Below are 20,614 nucleotides of genomic sequence, written 5' to 3'. Positions count from 1 at the left end.
TTTCCAGATGAAGGGTTTCCTCTAATGCTGATGCTCTTCTTCCAAATCCCTGTAAAGGGACTTCAATTAACAGCAATTATTCACATACGGAAGGAACTCTGACTCTTACCAGGAACCCCACTGATGTGAATGGCAAAGCTGAGCTCTGCATGGGGGCTAAGTGCAGGTGCTGTATGTGCTCAGGACCTTTGCCACAAATTCAGAAGCTCTGGGTGCACTGAGGACAGCGGGAATACATGCAGGTTGAGTTCACTGCTCACTCGAGATCCCCTCTCGAAACACAAATAGGGATCTTGGTTGAAATCCTTCCCTTGTTGAAGGGAAAAGACAAAACAAAGACATGCAACGTGCAACAAAGATGCAAAGACAAAACTCCCCTTCCCTAAGGCAGGACTGGGATTTCCAACCCTGAAAGAGCCCGTGTTTGGCTTCTGCCTGTCTTAGAGCAGGAGGTGAGGAAGGCAGGTCCAGCTGTAGGTGAAGGCTGCTAGCAGAGAGCTGCTCAGCAGCAGACAGTGCTCTCCTCCCTATCAAAGCCATCTGGCGCTCAGTTGCCAAACCGGTGCCAAGCCCCAGTGACCTTTCAGACTCATCACTGTGCTTGGGAGATTTACAGTGGAAAAAAAAAAAAAACTACTTCTTGCGAGGAAACTCTTGCTCCTTCCTCCCAGGAGAGCATCTAGCCGCGGTGACTCAGAGGCTCATCATCCTGGCTTCCCGTAACGGACCGACAGTGGCTGCGACGCACGAGCCTGGGGAGAATCCGTGCTTGCTCGTCTCTGAGATAGGGTGATGTAAGCTCCTGCTCTGGCTTCTCCTGGCTTTCCAGGCTGTTTAAAGTTCAAAGCTTTCATCTCATCGCTCCACCACCCAGCAGGCCCGCCTTGGCTCAAGCACCGGCTGCCTCTCCTGAAGTGATGACATTTTAAAAGGGCTTTGGAATGACGAAGGTCCCAGAGTCCTGGAGGAAATGGAGGTGAAGCTCACTGACAGTCAGGCCTGGGTTTCCAGAAGATCTGCCTCAGTCGCTGTCTGCCTGTTCGCAGGCAGAGCTGCAAACCACACAGCTGGAGCTGCAGGGAAGAGTTTCGTTTTACAGGCTGCCGAGATGTTCTCTGCAAGGTACCCCGTAGGGTAATGCTTGAAGAAGAAACGCTGTTACTCTGGGATAAGTGGAAAAAATCAGTACACTCAAGTCAGGAGAGAGACGACTGCTTCTCAAGTGAAAGAGGAGCTGCAAAATGAACCAAAGAGATGGGTCTGGGCCCTGATGTGTCATTTGGTTCAGACTGCAAGTGCCTTAAAAATCCATAGGTGACTCCGTACGTGAGCCCCACGAGAAGTTCAGGGTGTCTCACAAAACCGAGGGGTTGGGTTGGGATTCTTCCTGCCTCCACCAGGTTTAGAAGTCCTCGGATCCGGGGCTTTGCTCAGGCCTGTCTCTGATTATAGGGCCATGAACAAAGAGGTCTGCCGAGGCAGCCGCATTGGCTGGGCTGCGTGAGCCACCGCCTGCCTTCAGACAGCTCAGGAGACTCAACAGAGCCTTGTGCTGGGGGAACATGAGAGCAGCACCGAGGCATTCGACGCGAGGCTGTTTGGATGTTAGTGGTTTTTGTCTGTGGGACTCTTTGTGTCCTCCTCTTTCAAAATTCTTGCCTGTTCCCCTGAATCCAAACCACACGGATTTTTTCCTGATGTCAGGTAGATGCAGCCGCATTCCCCCAGCTGCCAAGTGCAAGGTGAGATGCCGAGAAGTATGCAGTAGGCTTTTTTGGGAAAGGTCTCCATCATCTCCGGAGCTCCCAGGGGAAAAAATTGTTACCTGTAAGTTCCCGCAGCAGGCAGAACAGACTCAAACCCAAAGCCTCGATGTAAATCTAAACCATGATGTTTGCTGGGGTAAAAACCATTCTTTTACGTAAAGCAGCCTGCATATGAGAAGGGAACAAAAGCCAAATCTGCAGTCAGTCTTAATGAAAACTGGCTGTGCTGTTGGATTGCTTTTGGCCTTCCCCTCCATCCCTCTGCCCTGAACCTCTCCAACGTGCAGCCTCTGCTGGGACACTCCTGAGATGAACCCTCCTGGTGACGCTTCCAGATGGGGGCTACAAGGAGAAGACAATTCCCTCCCTGCCTTCTTCTTCATCTCTCAGCCCCCAGTGGACGCTGGCAGCATCAGAAGGCTGTGGGCATTTGGGGAATGAGGAGAGTTCTCCAGAACATCCCTGAAATCTTCCTCTTATAGACCAGAGTTTATTTAATGGTGCTTTAGCCCGTCCATAGAGGCCAACGTGTCTCTGTACCAGGACTGAGAGTGCACACAAGGCGAGCACACATCACAGGCTACCTAGAAAGGAGGAATGGAAAATAAACAGACATTGTGGAATAGTTTTTCCCGCTGTGGCATAGGCAGCTGCCGGGCAGAGCTCCTCTCTGAAGGACCGAGGACTGATCCCCTGTTGTTCCGCCTGCTTTCGGAGCGTTTCCCCGTAGGCCTTCAAGTGCCTGGACTTTGTGCTTCTGGGAGCTGGATCTACAGCACGGCTTCTTTGGGGTGAGGACACCGTGGTTTTGCCCTGTTTATTTATCTGCCTCCGACGGTCAGGCAGGAGCTCAGGTTACATTTGCAGAGAGGCAGAAAGAGCCCCTAGAAGGCGAGGAAAACAAGCCCAAATCCCCCTTACCCCGTATCAGGTTTGAGGCTCTAAGCACAGCTTTCCAAAGCAGACGTCTGATGCTGTGGGGATTTCGGGGGCTGATTTTACTCAGGGCAAATTAGTTGTAGCATCTCTGCTACAGAGCTCCAGGCGATGCTGCTGCCTCCATCGGTGGGAGCCAAGCAGCCAGCCAGGACCGGTGCCTTGGCCCTCGGGGGTTTCTGCAGGACATACTCCACCCCAGCAGAAGTTTGGGGCCTTTGGGGCAGTAAGCTGTACCACTGGGGCACGTGGGAACAGCGCAGGGCTTTTCTTTCCCACCGAATCTCTCCCTGATTTATGATGTGCCTGCTCAGCACGGAGGAATGCCAGCGCTGCAAGGATTGCGTTATCTGGGCTGTGCTGTTAATGAGGCCGTCGTGTTGATTAAGCCTCGAACTGGAACTTTTATCTTGGAGAGGTCTCTCTCCCTCTGCAGTGGCTGACACTTCTCCCCGAACAGGCAGGCCGGAGAAAGGCCCCAGTGCTCATTTTGGGGGATTAAAACAAATAGCGGGAGAGATGGAGCAGGGCTGGTGGCAGATGTGTGCAGAAGATTGCACAACTCCTCGCCGCCGAGGACGGAGCTGCCCAATTAAAACCAGCTACAGAGGAGGAGAAGGGCTGGATGCATGAGAGCGTTCATTAAGGATAATAAATAATTAAGTGTGAAATGCCTACGAGTGGCTCAAGTCAAGGGACGCAGAGGGGGCGGGTGAAAGAATGGAGTGGAAGAGGGATCCCGGTTAACACAAGATAAATCTGCAGGCTGCACTTTTTGATCTGAAGCTGGCAGCACTGGCATAAAGAAAACAGGTGACTTGGGAAATTGTTTGACTTCCTTTCCTTCCCCTCCAGCTTTTTCCCCAGCGGCGATGATCTGCCAATTCCACCCCGCGCGGCTCTGAGTAAAAGTGACACATCTGGCAGTCCTACCCAGGAACTGCAGCCCAAATCTCTTTGCTTTGCTAACAACTCGCTATTTTGTCATGTTCTGGGCCACCCGTGAACCTTGGAGAGGTTAGAAACGCCAGCAAATCTGCCTATCGAGCTGTGCCGGCGGGATCTGGCAGCGATGAAGGTGGTCACGAGCTGCAGCAGCTTGTGGTGGTCCCCCTGCCCGCGGCCAAGGGGCTCGTGCCACGCTGGATCCTTGCTGGCAATCGCAGCCTGCACCGTGGGTAAGGTCCTGATGAGGAAGGTGGCTCCTTGCAAGGACAGAGGCAGACATGTCAAGGTTTTCATGGCTCGTAGCTTGGGAGAACGCGGTGGGGTGGAGGAAGGTGCAATCTCCAGGAGCATCTCTGCAAATGCCCATCGCACCCACCTGGGAGCACAGCTCCCTTCTGCCCAGCATGGTGAGGGCATCTGAGCCTTCCTCGCAGGCTCTGCCAGCCCCCTGGCATGCCCTTCCCTGCAAAAAACAACAAGCGTGGGTCGATCCCTCAAGGGTGCGGGACAGCAGGCCTTCTAACAGAGCTTCAGACCCTGCATGTCAACTGCTGGATCCCAGCTGTGAGCGTCTTTGGCTGCCCTAGAGAAGAATTTGATCTGACTCACTACACGCTACTAGTTTTGGCTGCGGCTGTGGTACACGAACTGCCCAGAAACGTCTCTCTTCTTCACACGGGTGCGTGGGCATGTGTTCGGGACAGAAATCAGCCTGTTGGTCCCCAGGTGTGGTTTGCAGAGGTCTTCTGAGCCATCTGTGTGGTGTTCGAGGTGTTTCCACCTGGTGTGATGGAAGGGTGCTTGGTGGGACCAGCTTCAGGGGTGGTGCAGCTGGGGACGGAGCACATTTGCTGCCCAGGCCTTGTGCTGGCTGGGGGAAGCCTGTCTGCGGCTGCGGATGGGTCACCAGCTCGTGCTGAAGCCATGGGTGAGTCACTTGCTCTGCCTGAACTTGGAAGCCCTCCCCCGACTTCATCTCCTTGAACACCAGATGTGGAAGCCAGGCTGAGATTCCCAGGGCAAAAGAAACGTACCGTAAGCACGGGTTTGCTAAACACCAGCACCACAAAATGCAGGAATGGCAGCAGGGAAAGCAAACCTACGCCTCGTGGAGCAGTAATGCTCCCGAAGCACGGGACAGAGAGCTGCAAACGGGATTTGGTTTTGACCTCTGCCCCTTAAATCAGCTGGAGCAGACGCCTGCAGAGTCCAGGAAGGGATGCTGCTGCCTCATGTGGCTTCTTCCACCTGAGCCTCCAACAGCTGCAAGCTAAAGGGGAAACCAGTAGAAGAGATTCAGGTGCTGGCAGCGCATCCTGTGCTTGCAGACGTACAGCTGACATCTGCAGGCAGCTCTCAGATCCTCTTAAAAATCAATACCCCCTTCCAGACAGAGCTAAACCCTGGAATACCTCTTCATGTGAAGTGTTCCCAGTTCCCAAACTGTTTTTCTTGCATGAGCTCACCAGTGGACAACTGCATGGGTCAAAGAGGTTTGATTTTTGTTGTTGTTTTTCAGTTTTGAATTTACTTGTTTGATATTTTTTTTTTTCCCCCCTAAAAATCTATAAAGTCCCAGGGCGGCTCGTGTGCTAGGAATTGCTGAAGGAGGTAATTGCTTAACGCGGTTCCTTGGAGGGACTCTTTTTAAATGGAAAGAGTGGTGTGTTGATTTGGTCCCGTGCCAACCAGGAAATACCAAAAAGCTGAAGATGGACCCGTTACAAACAGGCTAACCAGCCTCAGATGTCCCTTCAATATCGGAATATGGAAGGTAATAGAGAGCACATGGGTGCAGTAAATAATGAGATTATTAACGAACACACAGAAATTAAGCCCTTTGGCTGCCTCGGTGAAGCGCTGAAGCCACTGGTTTCAGCTGGAATCTTTTAATTGCCCCCGCTTGCCCTTTAATGGGTAAATTTCCTGCAGCCTGTCAAGATCTGGGGTCCTGCACCCCATGTGTGTTTGATCCCAAACTCCCCTCGTGTGGAAGGGCTCGAGGAGAGGCTGGGGCAGGACGGAGGTGCTGATGCTCTGGGGCACGGAGGTTGGCAGGATTAGAGGGGCTGTGGGGAAATGTGTGAAGTGGAAGAGGCAAACGCCCTGCGAGGAAGCAGGGCAGAGGTGTGAGCTGTGCTTGCCTCTGTTCGCCCGCTTGACCCCCCGTCCTGCTGCTGCAACCTCCTTGAATGAGCCGAAAAACCTGGGGAGGAAGGAAGTGAGTCAGAGTCGGAAGGGCCTGTGGGAAAGCTCAAAAGCTGGGAGCTCGGGGTCGGGGTTTCAGCCCCTCCTTTGGCATCCCTGCAAGTGCCGACCCCGCGTAAGGAGGAAGCTGACGGAGCTGCAGGTGCTCGAGTGGGTTGTAAAGCAATCAGGTCTGTCTCCGTGCCGAAAGATGGAGCAAGGAGCCCGGCTGTAGGCATCCAGCTGCGAAAGTGCTGGCCCAGGTTGAAATCCCTGAGGCTGTGCTTCCTTTCCTGGGGCTGGGACAAGGGTGTAGGCAGGAGTCAGTGCAGCATATGGACATGCATACAGCTTTCCCTGGCCACGAGGATGGGGAAAGGACCCTTATTACACTGCATGGGGCCCAGGTGTACAAGCTCAGCGGTGGTGTGGGAAGGAGGGTGCATTTTGGAGATGTTGGGGATGGGGGAGGCCAGCTGGACTTCACAGCCCTGACCCCGTGGCATGGGGCTGGGAGCGTGACAGGGAACTAGAGGGGGATGCTCCAGCCCCCTGCACTTGGGGTAAGTCCATCCTCAAGCCAGCAGTGCTGCTGGGAGCATGGGGTGGGAGCGCTGCATCGCCCTGAGCCTGGGGCAAGCAGCACATGGTGCAGCAGCCAGTCCTCAGTCTTCTCCTTCTCATGCTTCAGCCTCACTGTTTGACCTCGAGAGCATTTGAGCTGGGAAGTTTTAAGCCATTTTTAGCTGCCTGGCTGAAAAGGGGAAGGGAGGGAGGAGGGAAAGAGAAATACCATGCGGTTAGTATTACATCCCCGACACAATAGGAACTTTTATTAGCAATTTTCCATTGTGTTGCAAATGGCAAAGATCATTGTTATATTTGCATGTTTCAGACTGTCCTGGAGAATTAGCTTTCCTCTGTGATTGAGTAATAGTTTTCACATTGCATTAGCTTCAGCCTTTGGAGTGAGATATAAAAATTGCTGCTTGAAGAGCATCAGTTCCCCTGCCATCAGAGCCATTTGTTCTCACCTGGTAGTGCAGACTCGTTAAAACTGATTGTAAGAAGCTTGATCACCATGGGACAGAGAAAGAGGAGGTGGCAGGTGGACGGCACCTTTGTTCCAAGGCTATTGATTGCACTTCTCAAGGCCAATATAAACACATGCATTCCTGGCTAGAATAATACTAAGGACATTTCTTTGCTCTAGGATAAGTCAGGACTTGACTAGATTTATACTTGGCTCTGCAGAGGACATGCAGCTATTGACAGCCTGAAAGAAATTAGGCCAAGAAAACAAAACAGAAACAACTGGGACTGGTTGCAGCACTCGGTCTGCAGCATTGCTTCCAGGACATAGGACCGAGTGCTTTGACTTGGGGCTATGGACCTGGGTTTTTTTTTTTGTTTGTTTGTTTTTCCTTTGAGATTTCGCACTGTGCTTTCCACGGGGGTGTCGAGCTCTGTGCTGAGGTCTGGATGAAGCGGTGACGTGCATCTTCCCATTGCGGGACCTGGGGCACAGTCACCAAGCTGGCTGACTTGCCCTGTAGTGCCAGATACGGCTTAGGCACAGCTGGATTTCCAGTGCTAAATGGCAAAAGTCATGGCAGTACCGTTCCCCAGATCCCTGATCCTCCTCTTGCAGCTCTTCACCAGCTCTCTAATCTCTGTGCAGCACGGCTACACCAGAAATCCCCAGCTGAAGTATCTTGCTAGAGGGTGGGCAGCTATTGCTGCTGAAGATAACCTCTTCCAAAGCATCTCATCTCCTTCTACTCAAAGACAAGAAGACAACAAATTTATTTGCGCGTGTTAAAAACCAACAAGCTAATCCCAGCGTCCTGAAAACCATCGGTAAACTGACGTTGATCTCAGCCTTGGGTCTATTTTCCCTTCTTCCCCCACCAGAGCTTCCCCTGTTTTGTGGGACTGCTCTCGGCCGTGCAGGGTTTGTGCCAAGCACTGGAAACGAGCCCCCTTGTGCTGCAGGCAGGGCTCCCGACCCCAGGCTGAGCTTTGCACCAGGACTCGGTCACGGCACTCCGGCTATCGGGGCTGGAGCCTGACCATCTCTGGGCTTGGTGTGATGTGAGCCCAAGCACCGTATGGATAAGGAAACCACGTTTCTGATGCGTAAGCCCAAGGGAGAAAGCAGATGTGTTCTGTACAGCATCAGGGTCAGAGCGACATTCGGGCTGCAGAACGTCTCCTTGCCCATTCCGCTCACAGAAAAGGCCTTCATATTTTGTCACCATCTGGACAGCAAATGTGCCCTGCTACGGGAACTCCGTTTTGACCTTTGCTCATTTTGTTTAAGAATGACTGTAAGGCAAACACGTAGCATTTGCACTGGGGATCTGCTGTCAGCACCGCAGGTAGGGCAGGAGGGCCGCCTCGGCTGTCTCGCTGCACCGTGCATTCCCGAGGCCTGTGTATAAATGCAGAGATTTAGGTTTATTCTTTGTCTTGGGCTGAAGCTGGGGAAGACAGAACCCCTATTGGAAGCGAGGGCGTTCCTGACGTTGTCATTTCGGATGGGTGATTATTAGTTTTAACGGGAAAAGCGAGTCCCGCCATATGGGGAGAGCCCCACACAAAGCGCCCCTTCACGGCGGTAGCACGCGCGTCGTCGGGAGGCGAGCGCGTCTGCTGGGGCCCTTTGGTTCATGGCATGGATCACAACCATCGGTTCACCTCGCCTCCTGCAGACCGTGCAGACGTTGTTTGGGTGGTTGTTAGCGCAGACAGGCTGCGGTCACGTTGTTTGCTGCTCCCTGGTATTCGGGCTGCCCCGCCACCCGCGGGCTGCTGACTGCCAGTCTTGCATAGCTTGAGCACGATGGAGCAAGCCAGGATGTCTGCCTGTCCATAGCCCCTGCCTAACCACAGCTGGACTCTGTCAGAAAGCCTCCTGCCTACACGTCCTTCTGCTTGTTTCCCTTTAGAAAGTCCTGAAACCCAGCAAAAAAATCCAGTGTAATGTCTGTGAACAGCCTCAGAGCTCTTTGGTGGAGGGGAAGGAAAGGTCAGCCTTCTGTTTGTCAAGCAGCCTTGCCACCAAGACAGACCGGGGCTGCAGATCCAAGTGCCCTACCTCAAGATGGAGGGGTACGAGTGGTCAAATATCTAGTGGAGATGGGAGCTGTAGGTGCAGCAGCACCCACCCTGCCTTCGCCTGGCTTGGTGCGGGCTCACGGCAGCCCCAGCTCCGTCCAGCATCCCTCAGCTCCCTGCAGCATCCGTGCAAGATGCTGCTCGCTTCCTAACGTTTAAATGGGTCTTGCCAAGATTAAATTGGAAAACAAATTGGAAAACAATGCCTGAGCTGCAGAGACTGTGCAGCTTGATCAAACAGCACAATTCAATATATTTATTAAACAAATGGGTGGTTTACCTCCCTTCTGCTGTGCACCCCAGGGACTGATGCTGAGCTGCCTCCCGTGAATGCTAACACAGACGAGGGCTGAGCCGAGCCTTTGCTTTGGATTCTGGAGCAGAGGTTTCACTTTTTGGGGCTGGTTTCATTTTAAAACTTTCTTTTAAAAACTCAGACCCTGCCCCTTCTAGCCCCGTCCCTTTAACATCTGGCTGCGGCGGCCATCCCGAGCGGCTGCCTTTGCCTCGGCCAGGTTCGGTGACAGGTCTCAGGGATGCCCCATGTCTGCCCCGCTCACCCCCTTTTTCTGTCATTAATAAAGCCACTGAGAGGATCTTTAACAAATAAACAAAAAGCATTCTCGACAGACAGTGGGATGGAAAATGACTCATAGGAAAGCAGGGCATAAAGCACTCTAGTATTAGGTATTGCCTGTGTCGAGTTTCTGTTTGAGCTCCAAGAATGCTGTGGTTTTTCTCTAAGGATTATGCCATTGTGGAATAATGTCATTGTGGAGTAGCTGGTAAAGATGAGCTGACTGGGTCTGGTGGTTACTTACAAATATATATCTCTGTATTTTTCAGCCTTCGGAAAATCTGTGACAAGCAGTTTTCAGGAGACTACGGTCAAATTATTGCCATCGCTGCTCCCAGCCCTGCCAAATACCATGAAAACTGCTGGCGTCATGCTTTCTCTCTCCCTCTCCTCCTTCCCTTTCCATCTTTTGCGTAGGACCTGCTTTTTTTTTGCCTCAGGGCTGGGCGCAGATGAGCTGGGTAGTGACATTACCATGAAGGAAGAGCGAGGTCCCCAAGGGGGAGAGGAAAAGGGGAGAGAAAAAACCATTCTGTGAAGTCCCTTTGCAAAGCTGGGGACCCCCAGCAGTGCCAGCAGGACCTGGGTGGTGGCCACCAAAAGGCTTTCAGAGGAGAAGCCTCAGGGGTTGTGCTTCTCATCCTGGCTGCCCAGGGTTTCGCTGTGTTGCTGCCTCTCTCACCTGACCAGCCCCAAGCAGCATGAAACCTTAATTTGTTAACTTTTGCTCTTCCGTCTGTGGATATTAGTGGATGCACTGGGAAAAGGGGCATTTCACCTGGCACCTGCATGTGCTGCAGCAAGCTGTCTGCAGAGCTGGAGGTGCCCGAGAAGGGTGCTGCCCCATTTCTCTTTCCTCGCACCTTCTGATCCTCATTTTTGATGCAGCAGGAACGCTGCTGGATCCGTTTTTGGAGGGAGGTGGTTGGATATCACGCTTTTTGCCCATTATTCAAGCGAGCTGATGATTAGAAGAGGGGGGAAAAAATCTTTTACAGTTCTGTTTCCAGCTTCTCTGCGGGGGGGCTGAAAAAAAAAAAATATAAAGTGCATCCTGATGATCCCAGCCCTAGAAATTATAATGTGTGATCCCTTCAGGTGTTGTCACTGCTGTCACGGGGAGCTGGAGGCGGTTTGAGGGCTTGGGGTCAGCCCGAGGCAGCTCGTGCCTGAGCATCGTATGGGACGCAAGGAAGGAGGAAGGCGAAAGGAAGGCATTGCGCCGGGGACTCCCCCTTTCCTGAGTCAATGAAATATTTATAGAGCAATATATACACAACTGCGGACAGGCTTTAAAAGTGGAAAGCACTTGAAGCAGAGCGAGGCTGTTTAGATCCAGAAGGCCTCGTTTTCTGGTGTGTCCTAGCCAAAAAAAAAAGCACGTGCACAAAAAGCCACTCATTGTTTCGTCCATCTCTCACAGTCACTCTGGTTCGTGCCTTACTGCAGCGTGCTCCGTGCCTTGGGTTTGGTTTATTTCCAGCAGTTTTTGCAGGTGAATGTACCCTGGGAGGGTGTGCTCGTGACCTCGGTGGGGAACACTGCCAAATGAAGTTGGAGGTGCCCTGGCAGGAGGGGTTTTTGTCTGTTTTTGTCTGTTTTTGTCTGCTTTTTGGGAAGGGCTGCTCTATGTTTGTGCTGAAAATTGTCCCTGAAGCATACACGAGCCTGTCTGTGTGTGTCTGCTGGAGGAGCAGGCAGTTGGCTTAATTTTTCTTACCCTTGGGATCTCTATCTACATGCTGGGCAGTTCAGATACCTGCGTTAATTTTTGCTTAACGCAGCGTATAAATAGGTACAAACACCAGTTCAGCAACAGCGTGGTGGTGGAAATGAGTGGCGAGCCACCAGCTGAGCACATCTCTGGGGCTTCCCATGCCTGGGTGAGGTGTTTTCAGGATGGGGCAGCACCCAGGGGTTGGAATAACATGGTTGGCAGGGGAAAACCCTCCCAGCCACGTCCCGTCATGGCCATGGCATGTGCCATGCCTCTGCTGTCGTTATTCTTCATGGGCCCGTTGACCTGAACGTAAACTCTGTGGAAAGCCGGGGCTGGAGGCAGCCTTTGTCTGACCGCAGACACGGGGAGCTGGGGCTCCGGGGAAGGAGCAGGCGTGGGGAAACCTGCTCACTGTGCCCGGGGATGTTTTCAGGGGATTAAGAGGCAAGCGATGGCTCTCCGGGGCTGTCTCAGGCACGAGGAATTACCTGGAGGGGCTGCTGGAGCCTGTTCGTGGATGACTGGAGAATTTTTCCTATTCGCAGTGACAGGAAGCGAGCCCAGTGGTCTGGAAACGTACCCCGAGCTGGCAGGGGAAGGCAGCTTTGCTTTCTGCAGCTCGGGGGGAGCTGACCCCGCTGTGGCAGGGGCATGGAGTGCTGTTTGCCCACCGGCCAGCATGCTGGTGGCAGGGGGAGGCTGGGGACAGGGCACGTCTGTACCCAGGAGGTGCTTCAATGGGTGACTGCACCGCACGGCTTTAGCTTTGGGGAGGAAGGGGGGAAGAGCAGAAAGCAGGGGCAGGAGCTTTGCCTTTCCCTAAGCTTTATTGTTGTCTCCTCTCTCCTTCTGGGCACAGAATTTCAGCACAGGGAAGATGGTGCTGGAGAGGAGCCGGAGAGGAGCGGCCTGCCCTGCTCCTGCAGCTCGGCTCCCCACCGCTTCATCTCCCCAGCCCTAGAGGGACTGCTTCTCCTGGGGGTGATGGCAACTGGGACAGCTGGCAGCTGTCAGGGGGAAAAAACAAACTTCTGGGGTACTACATGGGACCCTAACTCAATTCCCAGCATTACCCAACTGGAGGAAGCCATGTGGTTTGATGGAGAGCCCTTTCCAGCCTTGTACCTGCAGGGCAGACACAAGCACTGCTGCCACAAGGGATGTTTGCTGGGCCTTTCAGCTTTTTGCTCTAAAATTTTGTAGGCGCTGTCCCCATTTTTTTTTTTGTTTATTTGTTTTTAGTTTGCTAAAGGAAAAATCTCTTAATGGTTTCTTTCTCTCCTAAAGGTGTCTGGCAGCAGATGACGGGCCAGAGCTGCATCGGGGCGGGCGGCGCGGCGTAACACCAGATCTGTTCTAGGCTACGCCAAAGCGGGGACCTCATCAGACAGAGGTAAGAAAACCGCCTCTGATTTCTGCCACATGGGTAAATCACCCCACAAAGTGTTGAACATTTTCCCTGCGATTCTCTCGTGCCCGGGACCAGAGGCAGGATTTTGCAAAGGTCACCCCATCCCTTCCCAGTGCATCTGTCTGCTTGGCATCTGCTCCCAGCGTCTCCTGGGCGGACGTGGTCCTGTGCCAAGCACTCCCTGGGGATGGGAAATGCCCTCGTATTCATGTGGGGCACGCTTGTTTGAAAATCTCAGTTCTACTGAGCCTACGAGTTAGGATCAGAGTAAGGTTGGGAAAAAGGCTGAGTAGATGCTCTGAGGTTTTACACACGCCTATATCTGTATGTGTGTGTGCACATGCGTGGTTTTGTATTCTCTAAATATGCATACTTATATGAAAATGAAATGTAGATTATATCCCCATAGTATTTTCTTATTTAAAATTCCGATATGAATCACACAAACAAAATATCCTTTTTAAAAGGGAAAGGTGAAATACACACTTTCTTTACTTTCCTGGGGAACTCATTTTCTAAAATAGGTTCTGTAGCGTTTTGCTTGGACGTCTTATGACTTGTTGAGACTGAACAGTTGAGCCCCCGCCTTTTTGTTAAGGACTGAGCTGTAAAATGAAATGATGGTGGTTTATAAGATGTAGCTTTATCAGCCAGGAGCTGGGAAACGGGGTGTCTTTGTGGCAGAAAGCTATTGCAACTTTTGCAGGTCACAAGGCAGCAGGCCTCTTCTATGCAGGTAGCTGTCTGATTTTTTCTTTTATTGATCAACTTGGGTTAGAGTATCTTAGGCTGAAAGATTTACCATCCAAAGGCTCTATAATGGCCTAAACCTGGAGTTATTCAAAGTGGTTTTCAGGGCAGGGCTTGTATGAATAAAAGCACAGTAGTGCTGAGAGATGAGAACTTCGCTGCGTGTATCCGTGCTGCGATGCTGCTTGCAGGGCGAGCTGCAGTTACGCTGCACCTTCAGAGAAATTCCTGAGAATCTGGGAGAAACCCAAGTGCTCAGGCTGTGAAAGGCAGCACCCAGACCTGCTGTCAGAGCTGGGGCATCCCTCGAGCAGCACGAAGATCTCGGCCATCGAGGCTGTGCGTGTGCGACCCAGCCTTTTTGTTTCCAGCATCGAGGTTGTGCCTTGTTTCCAGACCCAGAACTTCACGGCAATTCCCTCCTGAAGGGAAAAAAAAAACATGGCAAAAAATGGCAAACAGAGTAAAAAGAATATCGTAAAACAGAAACACGTTTCACTTTCCAGCTTCTCGGGAGTTGGAAATTATGTGGAAAAAGATGTTGTTTGTTAATACTGATGAATGATCCTCTGGCAGCCCCATTAATCAAAGCTAATCATCGAAATGTTTTTGGGAGCGGAAATTTGTAGGCGCTGGTTTTGATTCCTGTATAGCATAGCTGCCTTTATCGGTTTCTTCTACGGGATTTGTGAGGCATCCAGTGGCCTGCTGATTTCTTGACTCAGTATAAGCTGTTAGGGCCCAGCAGAGGCTGTGCTGGCACCAAGGGCTGGAGCTGGTGCTCCCACAAGCAGCTGAAGGAGTCAGGTGCACATCCCCATTGACCCTCGGGGGCGATTTTAGCCCTGATTTCTATTTATTCGTTTTTGCCGTTCGCGTGCATTTGCAGTCCAGGTACCTCTTTGCTAGTTCGGGAAGGATGATTTATTCCCTCGTGTTTCAAAATGATAGCTCCACAACTAATCCTTCAGACAGGGGCCCTGCAGCAGTCACGCATCCCGTCGTCTCTACTGAGCGCTGTCTTTGGCTGTGCAGAGGGGCCCTTCCTTGTTCCCATCAGGAAAACCACTCGTCTGGTCGCCCACTTGGTAATTACAAAGAGGTTTCTGTAGTGCAGGTGTAACAGAAAAGATTGGTTCAGATGCCTCATTTAATGTGTCCCATTCAAACCAGTAAACTCTGCATCTAGGAGGTGGAAAATGGATATGCCGAGCGCAGAGCAGACTCCCAAAATCTGATTTCCATCCTGGAGCAGCTCAGGAGCCTTCTCCTCCTCGGTGGCTCTAGGTCAGGAGCTCCGGTGAGCACGGGGCCGGGCGGATCCGCGCATCCTGCAGGTGGCAGGGACACCTCTGCTCACAGGGGCTGCCAGGCACGGCCTTGTCCCATCACAAGCACGAGGACCTTGTTGGGAAAATGCTCACAAATGCTTTCCAGGATGGATTTACGCAAAGGCTGCAGAGTTATTTGCACTTTTTGTGCGGATTTTCCTGCGACGGCAAAAGGAAGGTGAAAATCATTAGTGAGAGCTGAACCCTGGGTCATCTGTATAAGAAATGCAGGCTCCTGCCAGCCTGATATAAAGGAGAGCCGGAGGTGCAGCAGCATAAAGCCTTATATCCTGTTTGTGTGTGTCAACACAGCCTCAAATTTGTTTTTTTTCTCTTTGTCTCGGTGCTTCAGATAACTTTTTGCCTCACCATTCTCGCTGTTTGTTTTTCCTCCGTAAGAGCCGATGGCTGACTGTATTCCCCATCTCAACACGTTGACTTGCGCTGTTTATTTAATGACCTTCACTCACTTCGGGATGATTAAGTTCATCTGTGTCTGGGTGTTTTGGTTAGCATTAAATTCCCTTTATTTTGGGAAGTTCATTTCCACACCGTGCTTTCTCCCAGTTGCCTTCCTGTAAGTGAGGAGGGTGGATTTTGATCCAGGTCTCCCCTCCTCCAAACTCCTGTTTTGCAATTTTTCCTTTCTGGCTTGCAACCGGCTTTCCAGTTCTGCCTCTCGGAGCGTGAAAATCCACCCTGGAACAGCATGCTTGCTCCAGCAAAAAAAAGGAAACTTTCTGCTGCCGTTGAGCCGGGAGCTGATGCCACTGCTGTGGGGATGGTGCTGCGCCCCCCGTCTGCGTGCCCTGCGCTGTGCCATCCCCAAAAATCCCATCTTTTGCCCATTTTTTTCGCTGCCACCGTCCAGGATGGTGGTGGTGGGTCTCCTTGCTCATTCATTTACCCCAGGGGGAGCACAGACCTCTTGGCTGCCATCCGTGTGTCTCAGCAAAGCGGTGACTCAGAGGGCTGTGATTTCTTGTGCTTTGGGTTTGTGCATGGGGTTTTTTTTTGCAGTGCCGTGTCCAGTTGGGGCCCCGCAGCAGCCGGCGAGGGAGAGCGGGGCTCGTCCCTGCAACAGCAACCGAAACGCTCCACCTGGAGGTGAAAGCAAATTATAACGGGGGCTATGTGGCCAGCTGGTGTTTTTAGATCGGAAGCTGGACCATAAAAAAAACCACGAAGGGCAGATATGCACGTTGTGTCGACCTGAAAATGGAGTTCTGTTAAGGGAAAGGAGCTGTGATGGGGAAGAAAGATCTACCACCATGAGCTCGCTCAGATTTTGAGGCCAAAAGTGAGGTTTCGAGTTTTCTGTCCATGCATCCGGGCATGCCTCTGCTTTCCTGGATGCTCGTTGAAACCCCGCGGTACCCACTTCAAACACAGACCCCGAACATCCCACCGAACTACAGGCATTCCCCATTCAACCTGCTCACCAGCAGCTTGTGGTTTACAGAAACAGCATTTTTCAGCTATGAGCAATTTACTGAAATGAAGTCACCCAGGCTAATTAGGAGGCTAATTCGGAGAGCCTCAGGACCCTGGGGAAAGCTGGGGCTGCGTTAGAGGCAGCATCTCTGGGTTTTGGAATAAGAGCCCTTTGCTAGCTCAGCTGAATGCTGCAGTGAGCGAGCTGGTGATCTGATCCACCGGGCATTTCCACTGTTCCTGCAAACAAAAACCTTCCCGTGTCTCTGGGGACGTTCTGCACGTAAATATTGCTCCAAGGGAAATTAACGTTGAATATATGTGGAAAATAACCAAAAGACTATAGTCATATATCTTGCAAGAATTACAGGAAATTAGCACAAGTGAATTACACTAAACAAAATTACCCTGCCATAGAGCACATGTGGTCTGAGGAAGAACTTGAAAATCATTCGAGAAGGTTTTTTGTTTTTTTTTGTTTTTTTTTTTTTTTTTTTGCAAAGCTAATGGATCTCATAATTTTGCACGGCCCTATTGGAAATAGGAAAGAACCTGCCTCGTTCAATTAAGAATTAGAAGTAGAGCAGCAACAGGGAGAAAGATTTCTATTTAAAAAAAAAAAAGTGACTTTGTTCTCAAGCTCCATGAAATCCTGCTGAATTGGGAATTCTCTCAAACGCTGCAGTATTTTCTGCTTTTCAGAAAGCCTTCATGTTTTCCCTCCCGGGGTGCTCTCTCTGCAAGCATTTCTTTCCTATCCCCAGCAATCCCAGCACTGGTGCATCACAAACATCTTTTATTTTTGGCCCCATAACCTTGTGTTCAGCCAGGCAGGAGGGAGAAGGGACCTGGCTCTCCTTCGGCCCCAGCCAAACCTGCACCGAACTGGGGTGAGGACTGGGCTGAGCACCGCCGGGTCCCTCTTGCAGAAGCCAAGGATCCGTTCCCCAAAATGTGAACAAAACCCAGCACCTCTCGCCGAGGTCAGCATTCAGCACAGCGAAGCGTCCGCTGCTGTCTCAGGAAGCAGGAAATTCCTACCGCTATGTGGGGAGCGCAGAGTTCAGTCGGACAAGCAGTGGTGCTGCCTTAATTGGGCTTGGGCAAGGAGCAGACATCAGGAGACCGAGCACATAAATGCGCCTTCAGGTCCTGGTCCATCCATCCAGGGAGGGGGACGGTGCAGCTCCAGCCGGGTAATTTTAGAGCCCTGAGAGCTTGTTCTAGCAGGAGAAGGTGCCAAAACAAGAGCAAGTCAATAGGGAGCACTGGAGAGCAACGACCGCAGCTTTTATGGTCGGGAAGGGGAAGGATGCTCTCTGCATCCCAAGGGAGCTGCCCTGCCCTGCGCAGGGCCCGGTGGCATTTTGGGGGCTGAGGGACCGGCTCGGCCCCTTCTGTGGCATTGCACGTCCCAAAGTGAGCTGCTGCTGCAGCTACCTCAAAAACCAGCACTGGGAGTCGGTGCTTGGTGGGGTCCCCGCTGCTTTGTGGGGTCTCTGCTGCTTTGTGGGGTCCCCAAGCTCTCTTGGGGTCCCCATCCTCTCTCCAATGAGGTACTGGTGCCAGCGGTGCCAATGCTGGTGGCCGAGCACTATGTGTAGCTGCTCCTCACTGGGAGAGGGCAGGTGACAAGGTGACAACACCATGGCCACGACCAGGTGGGACAACAGCAATTTAATAGCAGTGCCTGGACAAGGTGGCGAGCAATAAATTGTACATGGGCAAGGCTGCGCTAAAGCAATGTTAGGATACACCTGCATGTTTCTTCTTCCACCTATGAGGTTTTATATGTTCGTCCAAAAATTTTCAAAGTCCACCAGCCCTAGCAAGCCAGACCTTGTCAGGTGTGTGCAGCACCTCTGACCCCACCACGGTGTGCCTAGAGATGCAGACTTATTTGTCATGGGGCTGTGCATCCCCAGTTGGGGTTTGGGGATCCAACAAGCATCCGTGCAATTGGGGCAGTTTGGGAAAGTGTCCGCACGTTGTGTGCAGGCACTGCAGGTGGTCTGCGTGGGCACAAAGGCCCCGGCGCATCCCTGCTGCCAGCTCAGCTCTGTGTGTGCAGAACGATGGGTGATGGGCTTCATATCACAAACGGAAAGCTGGCTAGAGCAGGATGTGTCCTTCTGGGGGAGGTTATCTGGACGGGGAGTTCTCTGGCACCAAAATGTGATGGTTGGATATGAAAAACTGTTGGCTTCGATGTAATTCTTCAACTGTTGGAGTGGGTGTGAGAGGGACTACTATTCCCCCCATTCCTTTCCCAGTCTTCTCCCCTCTTCCCTAAAGAAAACCCTCTCCCAAACAAAGAGGTTTGTTATGTCTCATTGTCTTCTCTGGCACTTGGAAATGCGAGTTTTTCCCATCTATCTTTTGGCATTGGTTCGCGCTCCGTGTATCTTTGTTGGTTTTGCACTGATTCTCGCTCTGAGACTGACTTTGGGACCATGGGAAAGGCTTTATGGCTGCGATGGGGCAGCGAGATGTCTGAGCAGAGGCACCGCTCACCCAGGCGAGGAAGCCCATGGCATCACCTACGGTGGGCTGCAACTTGCCAGGGTCCAACCCAGACTGACGGCAGGAGGCAAGGAGTTTTACATGATTTTTTTTATTCCTCAGACACACAAGACCTCATTTTGATGTCGTACATGGCAGTGAGTCCCGCACGTCCTTCTTGTGGGAGGTGTGGGGGTAAAAACCCCGCTGGTCCTGGGCTGGAGCTGGATGTGTCTGTGAGAATTACCTGCCGTGGGCTTTGGTGTTAGCAGGTGATGTCAGTTGTATGGGATGTATCTCCAGCCTAGGAACTGGAGCGGGTAAATAGGATCCTGAAGCAGAGCCCTGGTCCTGAGCCGGGTGTTGTGTGGGAGATGTATGTGGCTGGAGGAGAGCAGCACAGCATTGCCTTCAGGAGAGGCAAATTGGGAAAAATACCCCGATCTGCAGCCAGCAGTCCTTTTCATAGCCTAAAGAGACAGTAGAAATACCCATGAGGAGAGCAGTACCCGTGCCCAACGCAGAGGGCGGCATGAGCCGCTCGTCCTGCCGTGCCTTGCTCTGCGCCGACCTTGACAAAACGTGTGTTCCTACTTGACTCTGCCACTTCGCCGTGGAGATTATTACCAATCCGGTACATTTTTGAAAGCAAATGAGGTTTCAAAACGCCTGCTGATAAGATCTTTCTTGCCCTCAGTGGAGTCATTAATTCAATATGCTGAAATACCATTTTAATTAGTTTGCACGACGGTCCCAAGAGCAATGAAATAATGCTCTTTATTGTGTGAACATGTAGTGCGCCATGTGTAATCCTGCTCTTTATCTCTTGTCTTCTGTTCTGTCTCACTGGCAAATATTAGTGCATCCTGTCTCCCCGTCATAGCCTTGTGCGAGCACGCCAGCAATCCCCAGTGAGACACTCGATGTTACATTAAAACAACACCACAGTTATTGCTGTAGCCAGAAAATTCAGAGCGAAAGGCTGCTTTTGATTGCTGGTGATGTCGCCAGGTATTACGGTGCCCCCCGTCTGTGTGTAGCATTTATCCCTCAGCCCCCTCTTCCTCCTCCCAGCTCTGCTGGCTGTCGCGGTGCCGTGGGAGGACCAAGAGTCACCCCAAGAGAGCAGAGCCGTGGCTATGAGCTCTTAGTCCATGGCAGAGGCAATTCCAAGGATGGGAATGGACTGAGGGATCCCCCCACGGTCACCCAGGTGCTCTGCAGTGAGCACAGAAAGTCTTTGCCTGTGGCCGAAGCACTGCTTGGGTTTAATTTCATGCCTGATGAGCACGCTGGGCTGCTGGCGTACCATATTTCAGTACAACACCAGCCCTGGCTGATCCACTGCAGCCAGCCTGGAAATGCAGGAGAGTCTGGTGTTAACCTGACCCTGCCTTGTACCCCTTGACCCCACGTCTTGCCTAAAACATCGTTTGCCACCTCCCACTTTCCAAGACAGACCAGAGACCAAAAAGGGAGTTGCGGGCTGGGAATGAGAGTTACCCCCTCACCACGTGTGAAGTCTCCATCGGATGCTGGCAGTGTGATGTCTGCTCCCTTCTCCTTTCTGCTGGCCCAAGCTCTCGAGCTCATGAAGGACAGCAGAGAAGGGGACAGGCACATACCACCCCAGCACCTTGGCAGAGCACGGCGTGTAGAAGATGTCTGCGGTCGCAGGGAGGACCTGCCACCTCGAGGACGGCTCTCATTTTGCATCCCCAGGTGGCCACGGCGAGTTTTGTGGGCAATGCCTTGTTACTTATCCTCCTTCCAACCTGCTCCGTGCTGAGGAATGTGATCGCGATCCCTTACTAGAACTGGTGCCGCACGCCGTCCCGTGCAGATGCGACCGAAGGAATGCGCTGAGCCGTACGGGAACTGCAGGCGGGCGTAAATCATCTTCACTGCTCGTTTGCAGTACTGCTCAAACAG

At 52.1% G+C, this 20,614-nt stretch overlaps 1 protein-coding gene across 6 annotated transcripts in view; it reads left to right on the top strand.

Moving 5' to 3' along the window:
• The window catches only part of ZNF469 (zinc finger protein 469), a 228,773-nt gene that overhangs the window by 127,589 nt on the left and 80,570 nt on the right, over window positions 1-20,614 (top strand). For all 6 annotated transcript variants that reach the window (XM_040571504.1, XM_040571502.1, XM_040571506.1 and 3 more), the window contains one exon: window positions 12,542-12,647. The gene's annotated coding sequence lies outside the window, so the exon portion shown is untranslated. The remainder of the gene's footprint in view (window positions 1-12,541; window positions 12,648-20,614) is intronic.

Source organism: Cygnus olor, chromosome 12 (assembly GCF_009769625.2).
Source record: "Cygnus olor isolate bCygOlo1 chromosome 12, bCygOlo1.pri.v2, whole genome shotgun sequence".
Lineage (NCBI taxonomy): Eukaryota > Metazoa > Chordata > Aves > Anseriformes > Anatidae > Cygnus > Cygnus olor.
Note: the sequence above shows the minus strand (reverse complement) of the source record. Positions and strands in the feature narration are given on the sequence as shown.